General features: G+C 41.9%; 1 protein-coding gene across 2 annotated transcripts in view; it reads left to right on the forward strand.

The window, feature by feature from the left end:
• DOCK5 (dedicator of cytokinesis 5) overlaps positions 1-23,262 on the forward strand; it is a 232,639-nt gene that overhangs the window by 33,081 nt on the left and 176,296 nt on the right. The window lies entirely within an intron of this gene.

The raw sequence follows: 23,262 nt of genomic DNA on the forward strand, positions 1-23,262 counted from the left end.
TTGCACTACCTCTTTTTCTGCCAGGCTTTTCCCCTCCCCTCCCCTCCTCTTCCCTTCCCTTCCCTTTTTCATGTGTGTGTATATGTAGGTGTGTGTACTTCCTGTTAGAGAATTTCTCCAATGGTGTCCTGGTCCTTGACCGCTTGTTCCTATATAAAGGTGAGAAACTGAAAGTTAATTGGATGCTCTGTGTATGGCTAGGCGTGTTGACGGGTGGACTTCACACTTAACTGCCTTTTTTGTTTTCTCTCTCTAAGACTTTCAAATGCCTTTATCTGTAGAAATTTCTGTGAGGCAATTCAGATTCTCCAGGAAAAGATTTTCTAATTTCATACTGAGGCAGGACATACCTGCTGCTAGGGCTCTTTGTCTGTGCGGGAGGGACTGGGGTCACAGCACATTTCATGTGCTCTGTTACCCCCCAGCTCTCCACAGGTACCGGGTGTCCCTGAGGTCGGAACATTCTCATTTTGTTTTGTTTGTTTGAGACGGAGCCTTGCTCTGGAGTGTAGTGGCACAATCTCAGCTCACTGCAACCTCCGCCTCTGGGGTTCAAGTGATGCTCCCCCCTCAGACTCCTGGGATTACAGGTATCTGCCATCATGCCTGGCTAATTTTTGTATTTTTGTAGAGTCGGGGTTTCACCATGTTGGCCAGGCTGGTCTCGAACTCCTGACTTCAGGTGATCCGCCCGCCTTGACCTCCCAAAGTGCTGGGATTACAGGCATGAGCCACTGCGCCTGGCCTTTCATTCAGTTTTTACAGAGGATGAACTTTCCTGTCTCCTGTGGGAGTGGAGAAGGGATTGTTATCTGGATGTGTGGAGGGGGTGGGTAGGGATGGCGGTCATTTGTCCCATCTCTCAAATTTCCCTGTTTCTTAGCAGTCTGCCTCTCCAGTCTGTCCCTAATTGGGGCCAAGCTACCTATATCACTTTATTTCGACAGTTCATTTTTCAAACCACTCCATTGTTGGGTATTTAGCTTGTTTGCTGCTTCTCCCAATTATTACTAAACTTTATGTTTAATTTGTCTTGTCTTTCTCTTTCCAAAGGAATATATCCGATAAATGAAATTATTAGATCAAAGAATTAAAATATTTAAAATACTTGAAGCTTTTTAAAAGCTTCAGCTACATTCTGCCAAATCTTTTTTGTTTGTTTTTTTGAGATGGAGTCTCGCTCTGTCGCCAGGCTGGAGTACAGTGGCACAATCTGGGCTCACCGCAACCTCCACCTCCTGGGTTCAAGCAATTCTCCTGCCTCAGCCTCCTGAGTAGCTGGGATTACAGGCGTCTACCACCACGCCCGGCTAATTTTTGTATTTTTAGTAGAGACGGGGTTTCGCCAAGTTGGCCAGGGTGGTCTCGATCTCTTGACGTTGTGATCCCCCTGCCTCAGCCTCCCAAAGTGCTGGGATTACAGGCATAAGTCACTGCGCCCGGCCCATTCTGCCAAATCTTAAATTCCACTTCTGCTACCTACTATCATCATCATCTCCATCACCATCCCATGATCATCATCATCTCCATCACCATCCCATGATCATCATCATCATCATTAGTTGAGTACTTACAGGGACCATGCTAAGCAGTTTTCATTCTCATGTCATTTAATCCTCACAGCAATCATGCATAAAGTGTACAGTTATTCCTCACATTGGCAGAGGAGAAAATGAAGGCTTAAAGAAGTTTAATGACCTGTCCAGAGTCCCAGGGTTAGTGGGTGCTTGGAGCTGGGGTTTATATCCTGGCTTACCTGATGGCATAGTAATGCTGATCGTATCAGCTCCGCACTGCCAGGGCTGTGCTGACGCATGCCAACCAAGACTCATCTTCAGGGCCTTTGAGAGTAAAGAAATGTGCTCTGAATCTTACCTTCTCTCCTGCTCTTAGCCTTGCGAGTTAACAGAGAGCATTGCTATTTTCTGTGAAGGAAAAAGGATGAGTTGGTGATCTCGCTTTCTTCCTGCTGGTCCACTCTGCACTGTTGTTATAACAATGCTCTCCCTAAGGTCCTGGCATATGATTAATGCTTTGGTTTGCTTTCTAGGGTGGCTGTGGATTTGTCTTTCTTTGAATAATTCCAATATTATTTCAAACAGGATCTGAGAGGCAGACCATACTCTTGAGGGCCGTGCCTTATCACTTATGAATTGTTCCCAAACCGTCTTTAAAATAAATGGAAATATAATTCAGTGGGTCATATTATGTTCACTTCTAGGCTAGGGGGATATGAGAGCTCTCCTAGGAGTCAGGTGGCCTGAACCGGCCCCTGACTCAGACGGTCCTTTATTTTCTGAGCTGTGAGTAAAAGTGTGATACGCCCCATCTCTAGCTGTTTCACAGGAGTTCCATGAGAATAAGTAAGAAGATCTCTAAATTCATTCTTTTACCCTCTAATCTGATAGGATGAAGACCAGGAATCATAATTATTGCCACATTAACACACTTAGGTAGAGCACATTAGAAATCCTTTTTTCCTTTCTAATCTCCCTTTCTTCCATCTGTTCCTCGCCTCCAGCAGGGGCTCCTGGCAGCCCTGGGCTGTGTGTCCTCATCTTCCGCAAGCACCAGGCCCATGGCAGCTCAATGAGACCTTCATAGAGGCTGTGGGTCCTCAACATTTCCCTGCCTGCAAGCAGATTCCCATCGTCCAGTGAGGACGAAGTACGTGAAATTTGCCAAAAGTGTCTTGCACGCTTGGTGCCCTTGGCAGCTACCTTGCCAGCAGATGACACCCCAAGTAATGCCCTTCCTAAAGGGCTTCTCAACCTACCTGGAGTACTGCTTGCCCAGGTGCCCATGAAGGGCTTCCATGGAAAGTCCTGGAACCAAGGAGCTAATTAATCCATCCTTGTTTGAGCCCAGTGGCCTACCTAGGAGCCAAGTTTTGGAATATGTATTCAGGGTTTCAGTCCCATAAGTAAAGTACATGTGCTGGAATGTTTTATGATTGGGACTATTAATATGTGAAGGTTTTTAAAAAAATTTTTGAAATCTTATTTTAAATATAGAGACAAGGTCTCACTATGTTGCCCAGGCTGGTCTTGAACTCCTGGCCTCAAGTGATCCTCCCACCTTGGCCTCCCAAAGTGCTGGGATTATAGACACAAGCTACCACATCCAGCCAGAATGCTTTATTTATTTATTTATTAATAGGTTTTTGCTCTGTCGTCTGAGCTGGCATAAAGTGGCACAATCACGGCTCATTGCAGCCTTGACTGCCCCAGGTTAAGTGATCCTTCTATCTCAGCCTCTTGAGTATCTGGGACTACAGGCGTGTGCCACCACGCTCAGCTAATTTTTTAATTATTTGTAGAGATGAGGTCTCACTCTGCTGCTCAGCCGGGTCTCCAACTCCTGTCCTCAAGTGATCCTCCTGCCTGGGCCTCCTAACATGCTGGAATTATAGGTGTGAGCCACTGCTTCTGGGACTGGCCAGGATTTTTAATACAACCAACAATGGGCATAAAAAATGAAGTAAGAATGAGTGATAAGAATGGTTTGCTATTATTGTCAAGAGAAGTAACTTACTTTTGTAAAAAATATGTTGAGTACACATTTACTTGTTAAGATGGATTTGGGCCCTTTTGGGTAGACGATTATTTAGTTTTATTAAAATCTCTCTAAGATTTTCTGTTAAACAGCAAGACCCTGTACTTTATGGATGAAGCATTGAATTCATGACCTGTTAAAACTGAGGCTTATCGTAATGGACATTTTCCCTGACCACCCTTTCTACTATTTTGTACAGCACTTATCACCTCCAATTTCTGTTTTATTTACTGATGTATCTCCAACAAGGAGAACAAGGCTAAGTTGCACTCAGTTAATATTTGTTGAATGAATGAATGAGGCATTTTTAACTTTATCCTTTTTTCATGCTTTCCACGTTTATATACTATCCTTGAGTTCCAAATCTTTGTTTTTGTTTTTTTGTTTTCTTTTTCTGAGACAGTCTTGCTCTCTTGCCCAGGCTAGAGCACAGTGGTGTGATCTCGGCTCACTGCACCTCCGCCTCCTGAGTTCAAGTGATTCTCCTGCCTCAACTGCCCGAGTAGCTGAGACTACAGGTGGATGCCACCACACTCAGCTAATTTATATATTTTTAGTAGAGATGGGGTTTCACCATGTTGGCCAGGCTGGTCTCAAACTCCTCAAGTGATCTGCCCACCTTGGCCTCCCAAAGTGCTGGGATTACAGGCGTGAGCCACAGCACCTGGCCTTAATCTTCATCATTTCTGTGTGTAAACAAATATCTCCTTTTCACTATGTGGCATATATTATGGACATTCTTATATCTATGAGAAAAAGTGCAAGGAAGTGTGTAACTTGTTGTTGGAAAAGGTACAAATGAAGTAAGAACACTTCAACTAGGGGAGAGAAACTTTCATTTAAAACAGATACGGTTGAGGGAAGATGGACTGCAAATTGTAGGGGCTGGCCTGAGGCTCTTCTCTGCATTGAAAGACATGGCATCATATTTTCTTCCTATAACACATTAGATATAAAAACAGCCAGAAAGGCAACCCCCATGTGTTTTATAACAAATCAAATAATACAGAAATGTATAAAGAAAAAGTTACTGTGTTCATTGGCCCCCCTCTGCTCTGGGCCACCCTGGCACCCTTCTCAGGAGACCGATGTTAAGAAAATCATCTGCCCTCCAGCTTAACCATCAAAAAACCTCATAACTCAATTAACAAATGGGCAAAAAATTTGAAAAGACGTTTCTCCAAAGAAGATATGTAAATGGCCACAAGCATATGAAAAGATTCTCAGCACCACTAAGCAGTATGGAAATGCAAATCAAAACCACAATGAAATATCACCTCACATCCATTAGAATGGCTGTTATCAAAAACAAAAAACAAAATAAATGGTCATCCAGGATGTAGAGAAAGTGGAACTCTTGTGCTTTGCTGGTGGGAATGTAAAATGGTGCAGCCCCTATGGAAAACATCGTGGTAGTTCCTCCAAAAATTAAAGATAGAATTACCATGTGATCCAGCAATTCCACTTCTGGGTATATCCACAAGAATTGAAAGCAGGGTCTGGAGGAGATATTTGTACACCCATGTTCATAGCAGCACCATTCACAATAGCAAAACATGGAAGCAACAAAAGTGTGTACAGATGAATGGAGAAATAAAATGTGGTCTGAACATACAAAGGCATATTATTCAGCCTTAAAAAGGAAGGAAATTCTGCCATGGTGGCTCACGCCTGTAATCCCAGCACTTTGGGAGGCGGAGGCGGACGGATCATGAGGTAAAGAGATTGAGACCATCCTGGCTAACACAGTGAAACTCCCGTCTCTACTAAAAACACAAAAAATTAGCCGGGCGTGGTGGCAGGCGCCTGTAGTCCCAGCTACTCCGGAGGCTGAGGCAGGAGAATGGCGTGAACCCGGGAGGCGGAGGTTGCAGTGAGCCAGATCGTGCCACTGCACTCCAGCCTGGGCAACAGAGCAAGACTCTGTCTCAAAAAAAAAAAAAAAAAAGAAAATTCTGACACATGCTACAACATGGATGAACCTTGAGGACGTTATGCTAAGTGAAATAAGCCAGACACAAAAAGACTGTGTGATTCTACTTATATGAGGTCCCTAGAGTAGTCAGATTTATAGAGACCAAAATTAAAAAGGGAGTTACCAGGGGGTGGGAGTCCAGAGAGTGAATGGGGAGTTATTGCTGAATGAGTATAGAGTTACAGTTTTATAAGATGAAAGAGTTCTGGAGGTTGGTTGCACTACAGTGTGAATATACTTAGCGCTACTGAACTGTACAATTGAAAATGTTTTAAGATGGTAAATGTTATGCTATGTTTATTTTACAACAATTAAACATTAAGAAAAAATACTGAAGTCATTTAGCAGGTAAAATAAAATAAGAAAAATTGAATCTGTTTATCAGTTAAAACAAAACAGAGATAAACATAAAAATAAATTAAGAAAAAAGTAAAATAAAATTTAAAAAGAGGATAGTATGCATCCTCCACACTGGTCTTAATGCTTATATGTGCCAAATGTGTGGATAGGCTGCTTTTTGCTTCCTGTTTACTTTTAAAATAATTTTTTAAAGGATCATATTACATACATTAGTCAGCAACTTCCGTCTCCCCCACCTTTTTTTTTGGACAGAGTGTCACTCTTGTCACCCAGGCTGGAGTGCAGGTGGCATGATCTTGGCTCACTGCAATCTCCTCCTCCCAGGTTCAAGTGATTTTCTTGCCTCAGCCTCCTGAGTAGCTGGGATTACAGGCTGGTGCCACCACGCCTAGCTAATTTTTTCTGTTTTTATTAGAGACGGAGTTTCGCCATGTTGGCCAGGCTGGTCTCAAACTCCTGACCTCAGGTGATCTGCCCGTCTAGGCCTGGGATTACAGGCGCAAGCCACCATGCCTGGAGTTACCCATGTTTTATTTTTTTAATTTTAATTTTAATTTTAATTTTTTGAGACGGAGTCTCTCTGTCGTCCAGGCTGGAGTGCAGTGGCGCCATCTCGGCTCACTGCAAGCTCCGCCACCGCCACCTGGGTTCACACCAGTCTCCTGCCTCAGCCTCCTAAGTAGCTGGGACTACAGGTGCCCACCACCGTGCCTGGCTAATTTTTTGTATTTTTAGTAGATACAGGGTTTCACTGTGTTAGCCAGGATGGTCTTGATCTCCTGACCTTGTGATCCACCTGCCTTGGCCTCCTAAAGTGCTGGGATTACAGGCGTGAGCCACCGCGCCCGGCTCCCCCGTGTTTTAAATCCATACCGTGGACATCTTTCCAGGTCAGCAAATATAGATCTGACTCAGTTTCCTTTAAAAGGTGACTAATTAATTATCTATGGGAGGTGTGTACCATGATTTATTTCACATTTCCTTTTTCTGAACCTTCAGGTTATTTCCAGTTTTGTTGCCACTACAGTGTTGCAATAAACAGCCTTATTCATATTACCATTTTATTGTGGTTCTGACTCCTGCCAAATTTCAAAAAGTATTGCTAGGTCAAGAGTAGTGCCAGATTATTTTCCAAAAAGTCCAGAGCAGCTCACATTCACACCACATTTTGTGAGAAGCCTGACTGCCGACCTCCCATGAGGGCCAGGTACTGTAATCTGCAGGTGGAAAATGGCTTGCTGTGATATTTCAAACATACAGTTAGGAAGTTGAGTAGCTTTTATAAATTTATTACTTGCATTTTTTTTGGATGTGATAAAAGATAGGGAGTCTAATTTTGTTTTTTTTTTTTCAAGTGAATAGCCGATTATACCCATGCTGTTTATTAAATCATTTGTCCCACTACATTAAAATACATAATTATATGCATTTTGGATATTTTCTTATTTGATTCCATTGATTTATTTTTTATTTCTGTGTCAGTGCTAGATTGCTTTGGGTATGTAAACCTTATAGAAAGTTCTAATGTCTTGAAAGCAAAATCCCTTGCTATTTTTCCCTTCTCAAAATGTTGTCAACTCTCAGATACTTTTTCCTTCTTATGACCTTTTAAACCATTTGTTCAGTTATTTAAAAAAGTCCAAGTGAGGTTCTAATCCTATTTAAATCTACCACATATAATCTGGTGTGTGTATGCATTTGTGTGTCTCATTGTGTTTTATGAGTAAAGATACATCCTCATCTTTGTCAAGCAAACTATAAAGTATTAGATAATACTTTCTCTAGTTTTCTAAGCATCCATTAATAATTTATAGTATGGACATGAAGATATTTTTCTGTGCTTTTTTTTTGGTTGTTGTTGTTGTTTGTTTTTTTGAGACAAGGTCTCACGCTGTTGCCCAGGCTGGAGTGCAGTGGCAGGATCATGGCTTACTGCAGCCTCCACCTGCCAGGCTCCAGTGATCCTCCCACCTCAGCCTCCTGAGTAGCTGGGACCACAGACATGCACTACCACACCTGGCTAACTTTTTGTAGAGATGGAGTTTTGCCCTGTTGCTCAGGCTGGTCTCAAACTCCTGGGCTCAAGCGATGCGCCTGCCTTGGCCTCCCAAAGTGCAGGATTACAGGTGTGCGCCACCATGCCTTGCCATTTTCTGTGTTTTTGAAACACACATTTAATTATTTAATGAAAATAGAACATAATATACTAAGATATTTCAGCATAATTTTGTTCCACTTAGGAAAAGTTATGGCAATTTTATCAGTAACCGTCTAATTTAATACCCATACATGATACAGGGCAGGTGTGTCCCCAGATTGGGGCTTAACCTGGGAGGGTTCTTGGCTTCACTTAGGATGGAATTCAAGGGTGAGCCAGTGGTGTTAAACAGTAACTTTGATTGAAGTGGCAGTGTACAGCAGTGGCAGAGGGACTGTTCCTTGTGTCTACTCCACAGGCAGTGTGCCCACAGTGGCAGCTGTGGTTTTACAGTCATATTTATACCACTTTGAATTATAGACAGATTAAGGGGCAGAGTATGCAGTAATTTCTAGAAAAAGGGTTGTAGCTTCTGTGTCTTTGTGTTGTTGCCCTGGGAAGGGGCAGTAACTTCCATGTGTTGCCATGGCAGTGGTAACCTGACATAAATATGTTGAGGCAAGTCTCCCTTTAATTTTTCATTTTCAAGCTATTTTAAACTATTTTTTAACTTTTTTCACATGTTTATTCTTCCAGATACATTTTATTACCATTTTTGTGCCATTTTCTAAAAACCTTTTTTATTTCAATTAGAATTTAATTTAGTCTGTGTTTTATTTAGAGAATTGAACTCTTTGTAAGATTACTTTTTTCTTACAGGAACATGATGTGTATCTATTTTCTTGGTTCTTCTTTCAATTTTTTAAACATAAAAAATTTGTGAGCCTGGCACAGTGTCTCACACCTGTAATCCCAGCACTTGGGGAGGCCAAGACGGGAGGATCACTTGAGCCCAGGGGTTCAAGACCAGTCTGGGCAACGTAGTAAGACCTCACGTCTACCAAAAAAAAAAAAAAAAAAAGAAAATTGTGATGCAAGAATTTTAAACTCATTTGAACTTGAAGGCAACAAAAAGTCACAGATGCAGGAACCAGAAAGAATGCCACACATACGTTTCTTGACTTGAACAAATTGCTTGGAGCCAGGTGCAGTGGCTCACGTCTGTAATCGCAGCACTTTGGGAGGCCAAGGTAGGCAGATCACCTGAGGTTAGGAGTTTGAGACTAGCCTGACCAACATAGTGAAACCCCATCTCTACTAAAAATATAAAAATTAGCTGGGCATGGTGGTGGTCACCTGTAATCCCAGATACTCTGGAGGTGAGGCAGGAAAACCTCTTGAACCTGGGAGGCAGAGGTTGCGGTGAGCTGAGATCCTGCTACTGCACTCCGACCTGGGTGACAAAGCTAGACTCCGTATCAAAAAAAAAGTGCAGTTCAGGTGAATTTAAATTTTCATTTCTTCTAAAAGTAAGTCATAGAAATACTGATTTACCTTTCTTCAGACTGGAAGAAGAAATGAGATTGAAAAGAATTTTTCATATCTTTGAATTGATTGCAACTAACTGTATCTCAAAAAGAAAATTTTATTTGGTTGCTTATATATATATATGAAGAAGGAAAATATATCAGAGTCATTCTAACCCTCTGATATATTCATATATAATAATTCATAGACCTGAATGTTTCATTTGTTTATTTGATTGATTATCATTCCTTCATTGCATAAAAGGTAATTGGTCATTTGTTTTTATTCCTCCACTGTTTTTATTGTTTACTTTAAAAGTATAATTTAATACAGGGTAAAATTTATTATAAAGATCACTAATGTGGCCCTTGAAAAAAATGGTTCCAGCTTGCTCATCCTAGACTGCTTCTAATTCTCTATGATTTTAAGCAAGCTACTTTATTCAGATCATAGTTTTCTCATAAGTGAAAACTGCAATTGGATCTAAAATTACCTTCAATAAGAATCAGCAAGTATAGAGCCAGGGTTGGACATAAACAGTCTGAGTCCAGAGCTGGTGTGATTAAATATTATGTAATACTGCAGACCTCTTAATCTCTCAGAGATTATGTTTCTTTATCTGTAAAACGAGGACCACGAGCTCTTTTTTCTCTGCTGGTTTGCATGAGGCTCACATACAGTAATGCAGGGGTTTTGCAATGTCATCTCTGAACCAGGAGTACCAGTGGTATCTGGGAATGTGCTACAAACACACATTCTTGGGCCGTACTGCCAACCTACTGAATCAGAAACTAGATTTGGGACCTCGCAACCTGGGTTGGAGCAAGCCTGTCACGTAATTCCGATGTGTGCTAAACGCTGTGAACCACTGGAATAATACCTATATGTAGGTTTGTGTTAACGTGCCATCAGTTATGTAAACAGATTTCCTTTTGTCATTATGATCCTCTCCTGCATACATATATAAATATCTGTCTAACTGGTTTCTGTTGTTTTAATTAAACATTGAATGCATAAAGAATATTTATACCAGGCTGGGCGTGGTGACTCATGCCTGTAACTCCAGCACTTTGGGAGGCCAAAGTGGGAGGATTGCTCGAGCCCAGAAGTTCGAGATCAGCTTGGCCAACATGGTGAAACCCTGTCTCTACTAAAAATACAAAAATTAGCCAGGCATAGTGGTGCATGCCTGTAACTCCAGTTACTTGGGAGGCTGAGGCAGGAGAATCACTTGAACCTGGGAAGGGGAGGTTGCAGTGAGCCAAGATGGCGCCACTGCACTCTAGCCTGGGTGATGATGTGAGACTCCATCTCAAAAATAAATAAATAAATTTACGCCATTTGCAAAGAGTATGAAGAAAAACAGTAGTAAAAGTACCTACATATCCCTGTCAAATGAATTGCAAACAACATGATTCTCAGTATATTAATCCTATACTCATGCTCTTCCCTAATTGTCTGACACCTTGGCCCCACCCTGGATGTAAACATACCCTCAAGTTAGTGTGTTTCATTTCCTCCTTTTTTTTCTGTAGTCTTATCATCCATACACATATGTATAGGCAAATTCAATTCACTTAGTTTTGTAAGATTTGGTATTGTATCTAAAGGCATCATCCTGTGTATATTTTTTCTATAATTTTTTAATTCGCTCTACATTCTGTTAGTGTCATGCGTGCACTCATTTTCCTTGCCATATAGAATTCTACATCTAAATATGCCATAATTTATTTCTCCATTTTCCTTTCCATGGACATTAGGGGTGATTCTCTTTTCGAAGGGCTATCACACACAGTGCTTCCGTGAACTTTCTTGTACATATTTCCTGGTACACTTGTGCAAGTGTTTCTCTGGGGCATAGTCTTCAGATTACTACACTTGCACTTCATGGGAGGAAATGCACTTTTTGTCATAACCAAGCAATTTCATATTATTTGTTGCAGTATAGAGAAATACAATGGATTCTTATACATTGACCAAAAAATTAGGCCCTGAAACCTCCCTAAAAACTCACATATTGGTTGTAGTAACTTTGTTTTTGCAAATGCCTTAAGATTTTCTATATAGATAATCATGGTTTTGCTCATAAACACAATTTTATATTATCCTTTCTAATTAATAAGCCTTTTATTTCTTTTTCTTGCCTTATTGCACTAGCTAGACCCACCCTTAAAATGTGAAATAGAGTGATTCAAGCAGGTATCTTTGCCTTGTACCTGGTATTAGAGGAGCACATTTAATATTTAACAGTTCACTATGGTGTTTGCTAGATGTGTATCATGGATTTTTTTTCTACTTTGCTGACAGGCTTTTATTATGACTAGAGATCAGATTTTACCAAATGTCTTTTCTATGTCTATTAAGATGATCATATTTTTTTCCTTTTTTCATCGTAGTATGTTGGATGATGTTGATATTGGAATGTTCCTTGGGTTATTTAGAGGTGTGTGTTTAGTTTTCAAATATTTTGAGAGTTCGTAAGTATCTTTCTGATACTAATTGGTAATTCAATTCCATTGTAGTCAAAGAAAATGCTTTGTATGATTTGCATCCTTTTAAATTAATTGGGACTTGTTCTGTTGCCTGATCTATGTCATTTCTGGGTCTTTTTCTAAAAGTCTGTTTTCTCCTAGCTGTGAGTAATATTTTTCTTCTTCTTTGGCTGCTTGGTAATCTTGAACCAGATGTCAGACGTGAATTTAATCCTCCTGGGAGTTTGAGCCTTGTTCTGCAATGCAGATGCAATGCAATGCAGAACAAGGCTGAGCTAGTTATTGGAAAACTTATTCAAGGTTTGCATTTAAACTTTGTTATGCAGGACCAACACAGCCTTTATTCTGGGGCCAGTTTGGCTACATGTCTAGGTCTATTTGGGGTGCTATAACAAAGTCTCATAGACTGGGTGGCTAGTAAACAACAGAAATATATTTCTCACAGTTTTGGCAGCTCGAAGTCCAAGGTCAAGGTTCCAGCATTGTCAGGTTCTGGTGAGGGCCACCTTCTGGGTGGCAGACTGCCAACTTATCACTGTGTCCTTGCGTGGTACAAAAAGGGCAAGTGAGCTCTCTGGGGTCTTTTATAAGAGCACTAATCCCATTCTTGAGAGCTCCACCCTCATGACTTAATTACCTCCCAGAAGCCCACCTCCTAATACCTAATACTGTGGGCGTAGATTTCAACATAAACATTTAGGGGTACAGGAGACAAACATTCAGTCTGTAACACTGCACTACCGAGTACTCAGTACCCTTCTGATCTCTCAGCCCAGTACCTTCATATTCCAAGCTTTCTCTACTCTCGTTGTGGGATCTGTAAGCTGTTCTCATCCATGTGTGTGGGTTGGGAACAATGCCTCTTGCTCTTTTCCAGTGATTTTTTTCTTAGCCTCGGGTATTTTCACATGCATGCACTGACCAGTACTCAGCTAAAGACTTGGGGAACCTTCTACACATCTCTAGCACTCTCTCTGAGCAGCCCTCTTCTCTCTGGTTCTCTGTCCTGCACATTCTAGCCACCTTGACCCTCCTGAGTTCTGCACTCTCTTTCCTGGTCTCAGTGACCACTGGCTGCCTGCACAATAGCCTGGAAACCCTGTTTGAGCAGTAAGTGCAGGCAGGTGTAGACTTCACTTATCTGTTTCTCTCCTCTCAGTATCACTCCCTGCATTGCCTGCTGTTCAGTGTCTGAAAACCAACGTGTCATATACATTTTGCCTAGTTTGTAATGCTTAAAGCAGGATAATTCATCTGGTCCCTGATGGGTTGTTTCCCTGGTCCACCTGGGCAACAAGTAGAATTGAAATATGTGTTTTTTTAGATAGAAAACAAATCCCAAATTCAAACTGATATTTCCAACCCACGTCGTCCCAGAATCAGTTAACTTTTTTGATTGTGTACTTGTCTTTGATGCTGAAAGATCTTGGTTCCAAAGACATAACCAATAGTTGCTCGTTTTTGTTTCTTCTCATTTTATTCTTAACCAGAAGAGTTAGGTAAAACACCAGCTCACATTACTGATGAGGGAACGGAAGCCTGCAAAGATTGAATCACTTGCCCTAGAGTCCAGGATGGTAGTTTTTTGGCCACACTATGGAAAATATCTTCAATGGCACAGCTATAATTTTGTTCACCTTGATCTATCACTTTTCTTTCCTTTTTAAAATTCTAGATATTTTTTAGTGCTTTACTTTTTTAAAAATTTTGTTTTATTTTTAATTTTTATAAGTACATAGTAGGTGTATATATTTATGGGGTACACGAGATGTTTTGATGCAGACATGCAATGTGAAATAATCACATCAGGTCTGTCACTCTGAACTTCACACACACACGTATGTACACATGTCCTATTCTTCCGTTTCCTCACTGCAATTTCAGTAGGATGTGATTCTGGCGTGTATAAATACCCAGGAAGTTGAGATTCAGTTCTAAAATCCTCCTGAGTAGGATCCAGAGGTTGAAGGAGTCAAGCCAGAGCTTGTCCTCAGACTGGCCCAGGGCTGGAAGCTGCTATTGTACTTGCATTTTTTAGGTTGATATTGTCAAAGTAATGACTTTTGTAGCCTGGTTGGGGATCATTACTTTTCTCAGTGAAATGTGTTCGTCTCATTCTTGTATATATGGAGAAGATAATCGGTGACATCCTCAACTATCATTTAAAAGTGTTTTTTCTAGATTCCACAGTAACCTCTGGCATTTATCTTCAGATTCTCTATTCCTCAGTGATGATTTCTGTCTGTAACAGAGTCTTAGCTCAACAGAGTCTTAGAAGTGACCATCTTAATCTTAGATCTGTTCACGTTTTGTTTAATAAGGATGTGTATCAAGAAGAACCTGACAAGGAGACTTTATTTGCTTTGGAAAAGATGTTCTGGCTGGGTAGTGAGCTATTTTCCTTCATCATTAAAGACTGCAATAGTTGCTGTCAGATTTTTTTCTGTTTTACTTTTTCCTATTTTGCTTAATAAGGAAGATATTCATTGAGAAAAATGGAGGCTAATAGAACTATAGGCATGAATAACATTAGCATGTGTACCTTTGATGTTATATACAGCCTGAGGGTCCTGTGGTGAGTACATGACTGAGGCCATCTTTAGTATTCTGGGTAACACCCGGTTCCTCATTGAATTGTTGCAGAAATGCTTGGAAGGGGCAGCAAGAAATGGTGAATGTATTAAAATATTCCCTGTGCCTGGTGCTGTTTCTTAAAGGAGCTCTGTATTTAGCGGCCTGCAGTAAAATGGCTTTGCTCTAATCAAAGACATCTGCATTTCATTGTCCATCAACCATTGCCTTGGAAGTACTATTGAGGCTGATTTGTTCTGTGACCTCTCCAGTCCTTCCTGATTCACTGTTTTCATTGACCGACTCCCACTGGTTTATTGATGAGGGGGTAGTGTTCATCTTTGAGGATGTAGGTGTCACCATGCCCTGAATGGGAAGCTGGACACGGTGAGAAAGGGGAAGGGGTGGAGGGGAGGAGACTGCTCTTTACTCACTGTCTGCCAGGTGTTAGTCATCATTCTGGCCCTACACAAATTCTCCTTTTTAGGCCTCACAAAACCATAGGAAGAATGTACTGTTGCCTCCCTTTTTCAGATGAGGAAGCTGTGGGAAAAAACTCCTCATGATTATATGCCATAGACTTTTTGTTCTATAATTTTGTTTTTGTTTGTTTGTTTGTTCGAGACAGGGTCTTGCTCTGTCATCTAGGTAGTGCAGTGGTACAATCTCAGCTCACTGTAGCCTCAGCTGGTACAATCTCAGCTCACTGTAGCCGCAAACTCCCAGGCTCAAGCGGTCCTCCCACCTCACCCTCTCGGGTAGCTGGGACCATAGGCACACACTATTATGCCTGGCTAATTTTTATTATTTTTTGAGACAGGGTCTCCCTATGTTGCCCAGGCTGGCCTCCAACTCCTGAGGTCAAGCAATCTTCCCACTCAGCCTCCCGAAATGCTGGGATTACAGGCGTGAGCCACTATGCTGGGCCCTTGTTCTGTAATTTCGAATTGCCTTGTTTCTGCTTTCCTGCTGTAAGCATTTCATGTAAATTTAATCTCATATTCATGTAAATGATGTGACTTCTAAGTCATCACTAGCTGCCAGTGAGGCAATCAAGAAACAATATTTGAGTTTATATCTGAGAAATATCCCTCCAGTTCAAGATATTTATCTATTTCCTTCACAAATATATATAATCTTTAAGATAGAGATTTTTTTTCTTTTCTTTTTTTTTTTTTTTGAAACAGAGTCTCACTGTCGTGCAGGCTGGAGTGTAGTGGCACGATCTCAGCTCACTGCAACCTTCACCTCCTGGATTCAAGCGATTCTCATGCCTCAGCCTCCTGAGTAGCTAGGATAACAGGTGCGTGCCGCCATGCCTGTCTAATTTTTATATTTTAGTAGAGACTGGGTTTTACCATGTTGGCCAGGCTGGTCTTGAACTCCTGGCCTCAAGTGAGCCACCTGCCTCAACCTCCCAAAATGCTGGAATTACAGACATGAGCCACTGCACCTGGCCAAGATAGAGATTTCTAAATAGTAATTGGTACATTGATTATGAAATCCTCTCTTCTCCTAAACTATCTAGATAATGAAGTTAAGAATCCTGTAAGAGCTGGCCAGGCACGGTGGCTCACGCTTGTAATCCCAGCACTTTGGGAGGCCGAGGCAGGCGGATCACAAGGTCAGGAGATCGAGACCACGGTGAAACCCCGTCTCTACTAAAAATACAAAAAAAAAAATTATCTGGGTGTGGTGGCGGGCGCCTGTAGTCCCAGCTACTCGGAGAGGCTGAGGCAGGAGAATGGCATGAACCCGGGAGGTGGAGCTGGCAGTGAGCCGAGATTGCGCTATTGCACTCCAGCCTGGGCGAAAGAGCGAGACTCTGTCTCAAAACAAAACAAAACAAAAAAAGAATCCTGTAAGAGCCTGCTCTTATGGAGTACTGTTGGTGAGAAATAGAGCTGATGTCCTAACCTGATAGCCTCTGTCCCGGATAGATCTGAGCAGAGAGGTGGCGTGATGGTCATCTCATTGTAGAAAGACTGATTTGGAACCTACTTGTAATTATCATCTTAAAACCACAGATTTGACTTCTTGATGTTATACCTATTATTGAATATGATTTTCTATTCCTTGTAGTACAGTGTAATTAAAGAGCATAAGAAAATGAAATCTGTTTGGCCTTCTTGGATAACACTGCAGGAAAGCCAAGATGAAGATCAAAGATGAGTTGTGCCTCTTTAGTTTTTATAGAATGCATATCTGAAACTAGGCAGATCAAGATCATAATGGAAAAGAAGAATTGTAACCATCTTTTTTTTTTTTTTTTTTTTTGAAACAAGAGTCTCACTGTGTTACCCAGGCTGGAGTGCAGTGGTGCCATGCCGGCTTACTGCAACCTCCGCCTCCCAGGTTCAAGTGATTCTCCTGCCTCAGCCTTCTGAGTAGCTGGGATTACAGGCATGAGCCACCACACCCAGCTAATTTTTTTTTTTTTTTTTGTATTTTTAGTAGAGATGGGGTTTTACCATGTTGGCCAAGCTGGTCTCAAACTCCTGACCTCAACTTATCCACCTGCCTTGGCCTCCCAAAGTTCTGGGATTACAGGCATAAGCCACTGCACCTGGCCATAATCATCTTTGGAATATTATGAATGATATATGCTTCCAATTGGTATCTCATTCTGTGTTTGCTGGATCTTTCTTTTGTAGATTCTATCAAGTGACTAATAGAAAATATAATGTAGCTATTCTTCAGGGGATTGTAATTTGAGGATTCATGTAATAATCTCATTCATCAGAAATATTCATTACTTGGCCGGGCTGGATGTCCCATGCCTGTAATCTGAGCACTTTGGGAGGCCAAGGTGGGTGGATCACATGAGCCCAGGAGTTCGAGACCAGCCTGTCCAACATGGTGAAACTTTGTCTCTACAAAAAAAGTTTAAAAATTAGCCGGGTGTGGTGGCACATGCCTATAGTCCTAGGTACCTGGGCGGGGGGATGAGGCGGGAGGATCACCAGAGCCTAGGGAGGTCAAGGCTACAGTGACCCATGATTGTACCACTGTACTCTGGCCTGGTTGATAGAGTAAGTCCGTGTCTCAAAAAAATAAAAAATAAACATAAAAAAGGAAATATTTATTACTTACTAGCCTACAGACTTTCCATTGTCAAAACTGATCACTCAGTTTGCAGCCAGTAAGTCTGTTCTGTTGGTTTCTTATTGCATAATCCCAGGACTTCAGTTTTCTTCTCTCATGTAAGCCTGGTTTAAAAGAAAGAGTCAAATCAAAGATTCAGTAAAATGCAAACTATTTGGTCTTGTCTACTTGGCTCTACAAAATTATACTTTCCTGTTATAAACAGTAAGCTGCTTAGGGAAGAATTCCAGCAATTTGTCTTTCCCAATGCTGTTCATGGCAGCCAGCGAGGCAACGTATGTACAGCAACTCCCGGTTCTTGTTTAATTTCCTCAGTCAAAACAAGAGATTGTGGTGGTGCCTGCCGGTTCAAAAATGGCACATGTTTCTTTTGCCTCTTCTCATTACCCCGTGAATCAGAAGACGTTAGAGCCAGAGGGCTCTTTAAAGGCAAGGCCTAGGCTTAGTAGCTCATTCAAGGTCATGCATTGTGTAAGCGGTAAAGTTGAGTCTGGAATCCGTTTTGATTACCCTGAGGTTTTTCTTGGTTTCTCATTTCTCTAGCTTTCTCTATAACAGTTATTCATGTTCTAGAAAGAAACTATGGGCCCACTAAGTGCATTAGTTGTACTCTCATTCTTGAAATAGCATCAGACTAGCGGACAATGTGATCACCAGTCACTGATGTGTATGATGAGAAAGCTTGGTTTGGGAAGTAGGATGGTTATTTAAAAAGAGAAATCTAGGCTCTTCTCTTTGTTTCTGGGCTATTCCAGGGCATATCTTCACAATTATGGACTGGTTTGGTCAAATGTGATGAACAGACCAGCTTTATAACAGCTTCGCTGCTTGCAAGCTGGATTTAACCCTTCTGAGTCTCAGCTTCCCCATTAAATAATGTGACACCTTTCATCCACTCTATACAATTACTAAGATATATATGAAAGTAAACTATGAAATACACTGGAAATACGAGGTATATTAAGATATGGAGGGCATACTACCAAACCCAAGAGTTAGAATGAATAGATGATGGCGTTGATTGGAAATCTTGTTTGTGCTTTTGCCCAGAGACATGAAACAGGTTGTACAAACATCCTCTAAGCGGTGAATTTTCACTCCAGTGAAAGGCATTGTTGAAGGCATGTGCTTCTAACATGAATCTCTTTAAAAGCTTAGGTTGGAGAGGCAGATTCTCTCTTGTGATAAACCAAATGGGTGGAGAAGTGATTTCGGTAACCCTTTCTGGAGTGATGGGAAACCACAGCCTCTGCTCTGGAGGAAAGCAGAAGTGTGTTTGAGTTTGGGGAAGAAGTGGTGAATAACTGAACTTTTTGATGGATTTTATAGAAGGGATAAAAATACGTGTTTTTAAAATATATTATTTTCGGCCGGGCGTGGTGGCTCATGCTTGTAATCCCAGCACTTTGGGAGGCCGAGGCGGGCGGATCACGAGGTCAGGAGATCGAGACCACGGTGAAACCCCGTCTCTACTAAAAATACAAAAAAAATAGCCGGGCGTGGTGGCGGGCACCTGTAGTCCGTCTCAAAAAAAAAAAAAAAAAAAATATATATATATATATATATATATATATTATTTTCTGACATCATTATTATACCTGGAGTACTTTCTTTGGGACTAAGCCTGTGCCTTGTAATGAGAAAGACACAAAAGTAATGTGTAACGAGGACCCCAGTCATAGGGATTTCCTTCTAATTGATGGCAGACAATTACACAAGATTGTCTGTGATTAAAAACCCAAACTGCGCTAGAAGGGAAAATTGTTGTGGAATGTCAGAGAAGAAGGAGATCCACGCAGGTAATCAGGAGCTAGTAGCCATTTGTTGAATTGCATTGTGGATGTGAGATTTGGATTGTTACAAAGTCAAGACAGGCCCTTGTTCTAGGCAGAAACAAACCATGGACTGAGCTCAGAATTTAGGGGAGAACATAGGAGTCTTCACTGGAGAGTAGGTTGGAATTTCGCAGGTAGTGGAGACAAAGACAGATAGTCACCGGCTGGGACAATTTTGGAGGTATTTTGGGTCAGGCTTAGAGATCTAGGTTTTAAGCAAACCGGTCTTTGGTGTGTGTGTGTGTGTGTGTGTGTGTGTGTGTTTCCAGCAGTCCTTGGTAGGTGTTTGTGTTGGGAGCTTCCAGTGCAAGGTGCTGCCTTTGAGAACTTCTGCTTACTTTTCCAATGACCAGAACCAGGAAGAGGTGAAGCTTGGTCATTACACAATGCATCGTGACTCAGTGACCTCACTACTTCCTGTTTTCATTTGAGAAGGGGGCCAATGGAAGGGACCATTTCAGTACAAGGCCATGAATAGGGACTAGGAGATGTCAAGGATGTGAGGTCTGCCAAACTAGCAGGCAGAGCATTCGTGTAAACCAGCAGACGAATGAAGGAGTTGAACTCCAGTGGAATAGCAGCGGTGGCCCAGTGACCCATGAGAAAGTCTAGGAATTGGGAATTACTCCTACTTCTGAATCGCGTGCGATTTCTCCTAACCTATGTCACCAGCCAATCCTGGTTGTGAATTCATAGCCTAGTCCATAAGCTCAATAGTAAAATAGATTCCGACATGCTTTGTCCAGGCTTCTGTGCCAGGAGTGCAGGAGAGCACTACCTGGATGACTTCCTTCATCAAGGAGAGGCCACTGGAAAACAGGTGTGCTCCTTCCTGCTCACTGATAGGTTGACTGTGATGTAAGCCAAGCTGCAGGTGCAGGGTGCACTGCAGGCCCAGGGAAGAGCTGGGAAGAGCCAGGAAGACCCGCCACTGGCAATGTCAAGGATGCCTTTCTTCCCTGTGGGATATACTGATGGATTGAGTGACTATCCATTCATCAGTGTGGATGGCCACTCATCAGGCCTGCAGAGATGGGAGCCTTATGGGTTCCTTGGATTGTCAAGTCCATGGCTAGAGGTGAATCTCTAAGGGGGTTCTTTTTTCCTGGAAAGATGTAGTTCCCTCATCAGTAGAGTGAGGATAAGAAGTAAATCTACTTAAAAAAAAAAAAAAAAAAGCTTCCGTCAAGTGTAATTTACATGCCATAAAATCTACCCATTTTAAGCATGTAATTTACTGATTTTTAGTAAATTTACAGAGTTGTGTAAATATCACCACAACCCAGTTTTAGGATGTTTTCATCTCCCCAAGAAGCTCCTTAGGGCCTTTTGTGGTCAATCACCATTCCCTCCTCACAGCCCCAGGCAACCAATAATCTCCTATATTGCCTTTGATAGATTTGCTTAGTTCTGGACATTTTGAATAAATGGTGTCATAAACTATGTGGTCTTTTGCATCTGGCTTCTTTCCTTTAGTGTGATGTTTTGAGGTTCATTCGTGTTGCAGTATGTGTCTGTATTCCATTTCTTTTCATTGCTGCGTAGTATTCCATTGCATGGATATACCATACTTCGTGTATCCTTTCATCAGTTAATAAATTATTTCCATTTTTTAGGCTATTGTGAATAATGCTACTATAGTGGATTTCAGTGGCTGCTGTGACAAATTATACACCTGATGTCTCAAGACAGTGGGGGTTTATTCTCTCACAGTTCTGGAGATGGGAGTTAGGAAGTCAAGGTGCAAACAGGGCTGTGCTCCCTCTGGAGGCCCTCGGGGAGATTCCATTCCTTGCTTCTTCCAGCTTCTGGTGGATACTGGCCTTCTCTGACTTGCGGTCACATCAGTTCAATCTCAGCCTCCATCTGCACGTCGCTTTCTCTCCAGTGTGTCTCTCAGCTCTCTCTCTCTCTTGCAAAGATATATGTGATTGCATTTAAGGCCACCCTGATAATTCAGGGAAGACCGCTCCTCAAAATCCTTATCATTGGTCATTAGAAAAATGCAAATAAAAACCACAATGAGATACCATCTCGTGCCAGTTAGAATGGCGATCATTAAAAAGTCAGGAGGTCAGGCGCGGTGGCTCACGCCTGTAATCCCAGCACTTTGGGAGGCTGAGGCGGGTGGATCACAAGGTTAGGAGATCAAGACCATCCTGGCTAACATGGTGAAACCCCATCTCTACTAAATTAGCCGGGCGTGGTGGTGGGCGCCTGTAGTCCCAGCTACTGGGGAGGCTGAGGCAGGAGAATGGTGTGAACTCGGGAGATGGAGCCGAGATCACTCCACTGCACTCCAGCCTGGGCAACAGAGCGAGACTCCATCTCAAAAAAAAAAAAAAAAAATGTCAGGAAACAACAGATGCTGGAGAGGATGTGGAGAAATAGGAACGTTTTTACACTGTTGTTGGGACTGTAAACTAGTTCAATCATTGTGGAAGACAGTGTGGCAATTCCTCAAGGATCTAGGACCAGAAATACCAGTTGATCCAGCAATCCCATTACTGGGTATATACCCAAAGGATTATAAATCATGCTACTATAAAGACACATGTACATGTATTTTTATTGTGGCACAATAGCAAAGACTTGGAACCAACCCAACTGCCAATCAATGATAGACTGGATAAAGAAAATGTGGCATATATACACCATGGAATACTATGCAACCATAAAAAAGGATGAGTTCATGTCCTTTGCAGGGACATGGGTGAAGCTGGAAACCATCATCCTCAGCAAAGTAACACAGGAACAGAAAACCAAACACCACATGTTCTCACTCATAAGTGGGAGTTGAACAATGAGAACACAAGGACACAGGGAGGGGAACATCACACACTGGGGCCTGTTGGTGGGTGGGGGTCTAGGGGAGGGATAGCATTAGAAGAAATACCTAATGTAGATGATGGGTTGATGGGTTCAGCAAACCACCATGGCACGTGTATACTTATGTAACAAACCTGCACGTTCTGCACATGTATCCCAGAGCTTAAAGAATAATTTTAAAAAAAATCCTTAACTTAATCAACTCTTTTGCCTTACAGGGTAACATACACAGGTTCCAGGGATTTGATGTGGAGTTCTCTTGGCGGGGGAGGGGGGCACCTTTACAGCCCACCACCGCAGCTCTGAACATTCACGTAAGGTTCTTATGTAGACACATGGCTTCATTTCTCTTTGTAGGTACCTAGGAATGGATTGCTAGGACCTATGGTAAATTTATGTTTAACTTTTTGCGAAGTTGCCCAACTGTTTTCAGAAGGGGCTGTATCATTTTACATTCCTACCAGCAATGCAAGAGAGTTCTAGTTTCTCCACATTCTTGCCATTTGTCTGCCTTTTCTTTTTTCTTTATCATAGCCATTCTAGTGGGTGTGGAGTGGTATCTCACTGTGGTTTTAATGTGTATTTTCTGATGACTAATAGTGTCGAACATCTCTTCATGTGTCTGTTAGCTATTCATACATAATTTTTGGCAAAATATCTATTCAGAGCTCTGGCCTTTCTTAAAATTGGGTTGTCTTCTTTTTTTTGAGTTATGAGTTAAGTCTATCAGTTTTCACAACCTAGCCCAGCCATTGCCAGCCCTAAAGACTGTGGTGGCTGAGGTCGCCTTGATTAGGAAGTGCTGCAGTAACCCAGTTGCCCAGGGTGCCTTGGGCTGGGGCCAGGCACCATCATTGCACCGTGCCCTGTGTCAATTTGTCACTGGAGGGTGGATGGGCCTCACAGGTGGCCTTTTGCCATCAGATACTGTGTCATGGAAGCCACGACATGGCTCGCCTGTGTCCTAGAGATCATCAGTTCCGTGTTCTTGCAGGCTGGCTGTTGTCTGATGAACAAGGGCACTGACTAACAGAA

Source organism: Hylobates moloch, unplaced genomic scaffold (genome assembly GCF_009828535.3).
Source record: "Hylobates moloch isolate HMO894 unplaced genomic scaffold, HMol_V3 SCAFFOLD_22, whole genome shotgun sequence".
NCBI classification, from domain to species: domain Eukaryota; kingdom Metazoa; phylum Chordata; class Mammalia; order Primates; family Hylobatidae; genus Hylobates; species Hylobates moloch.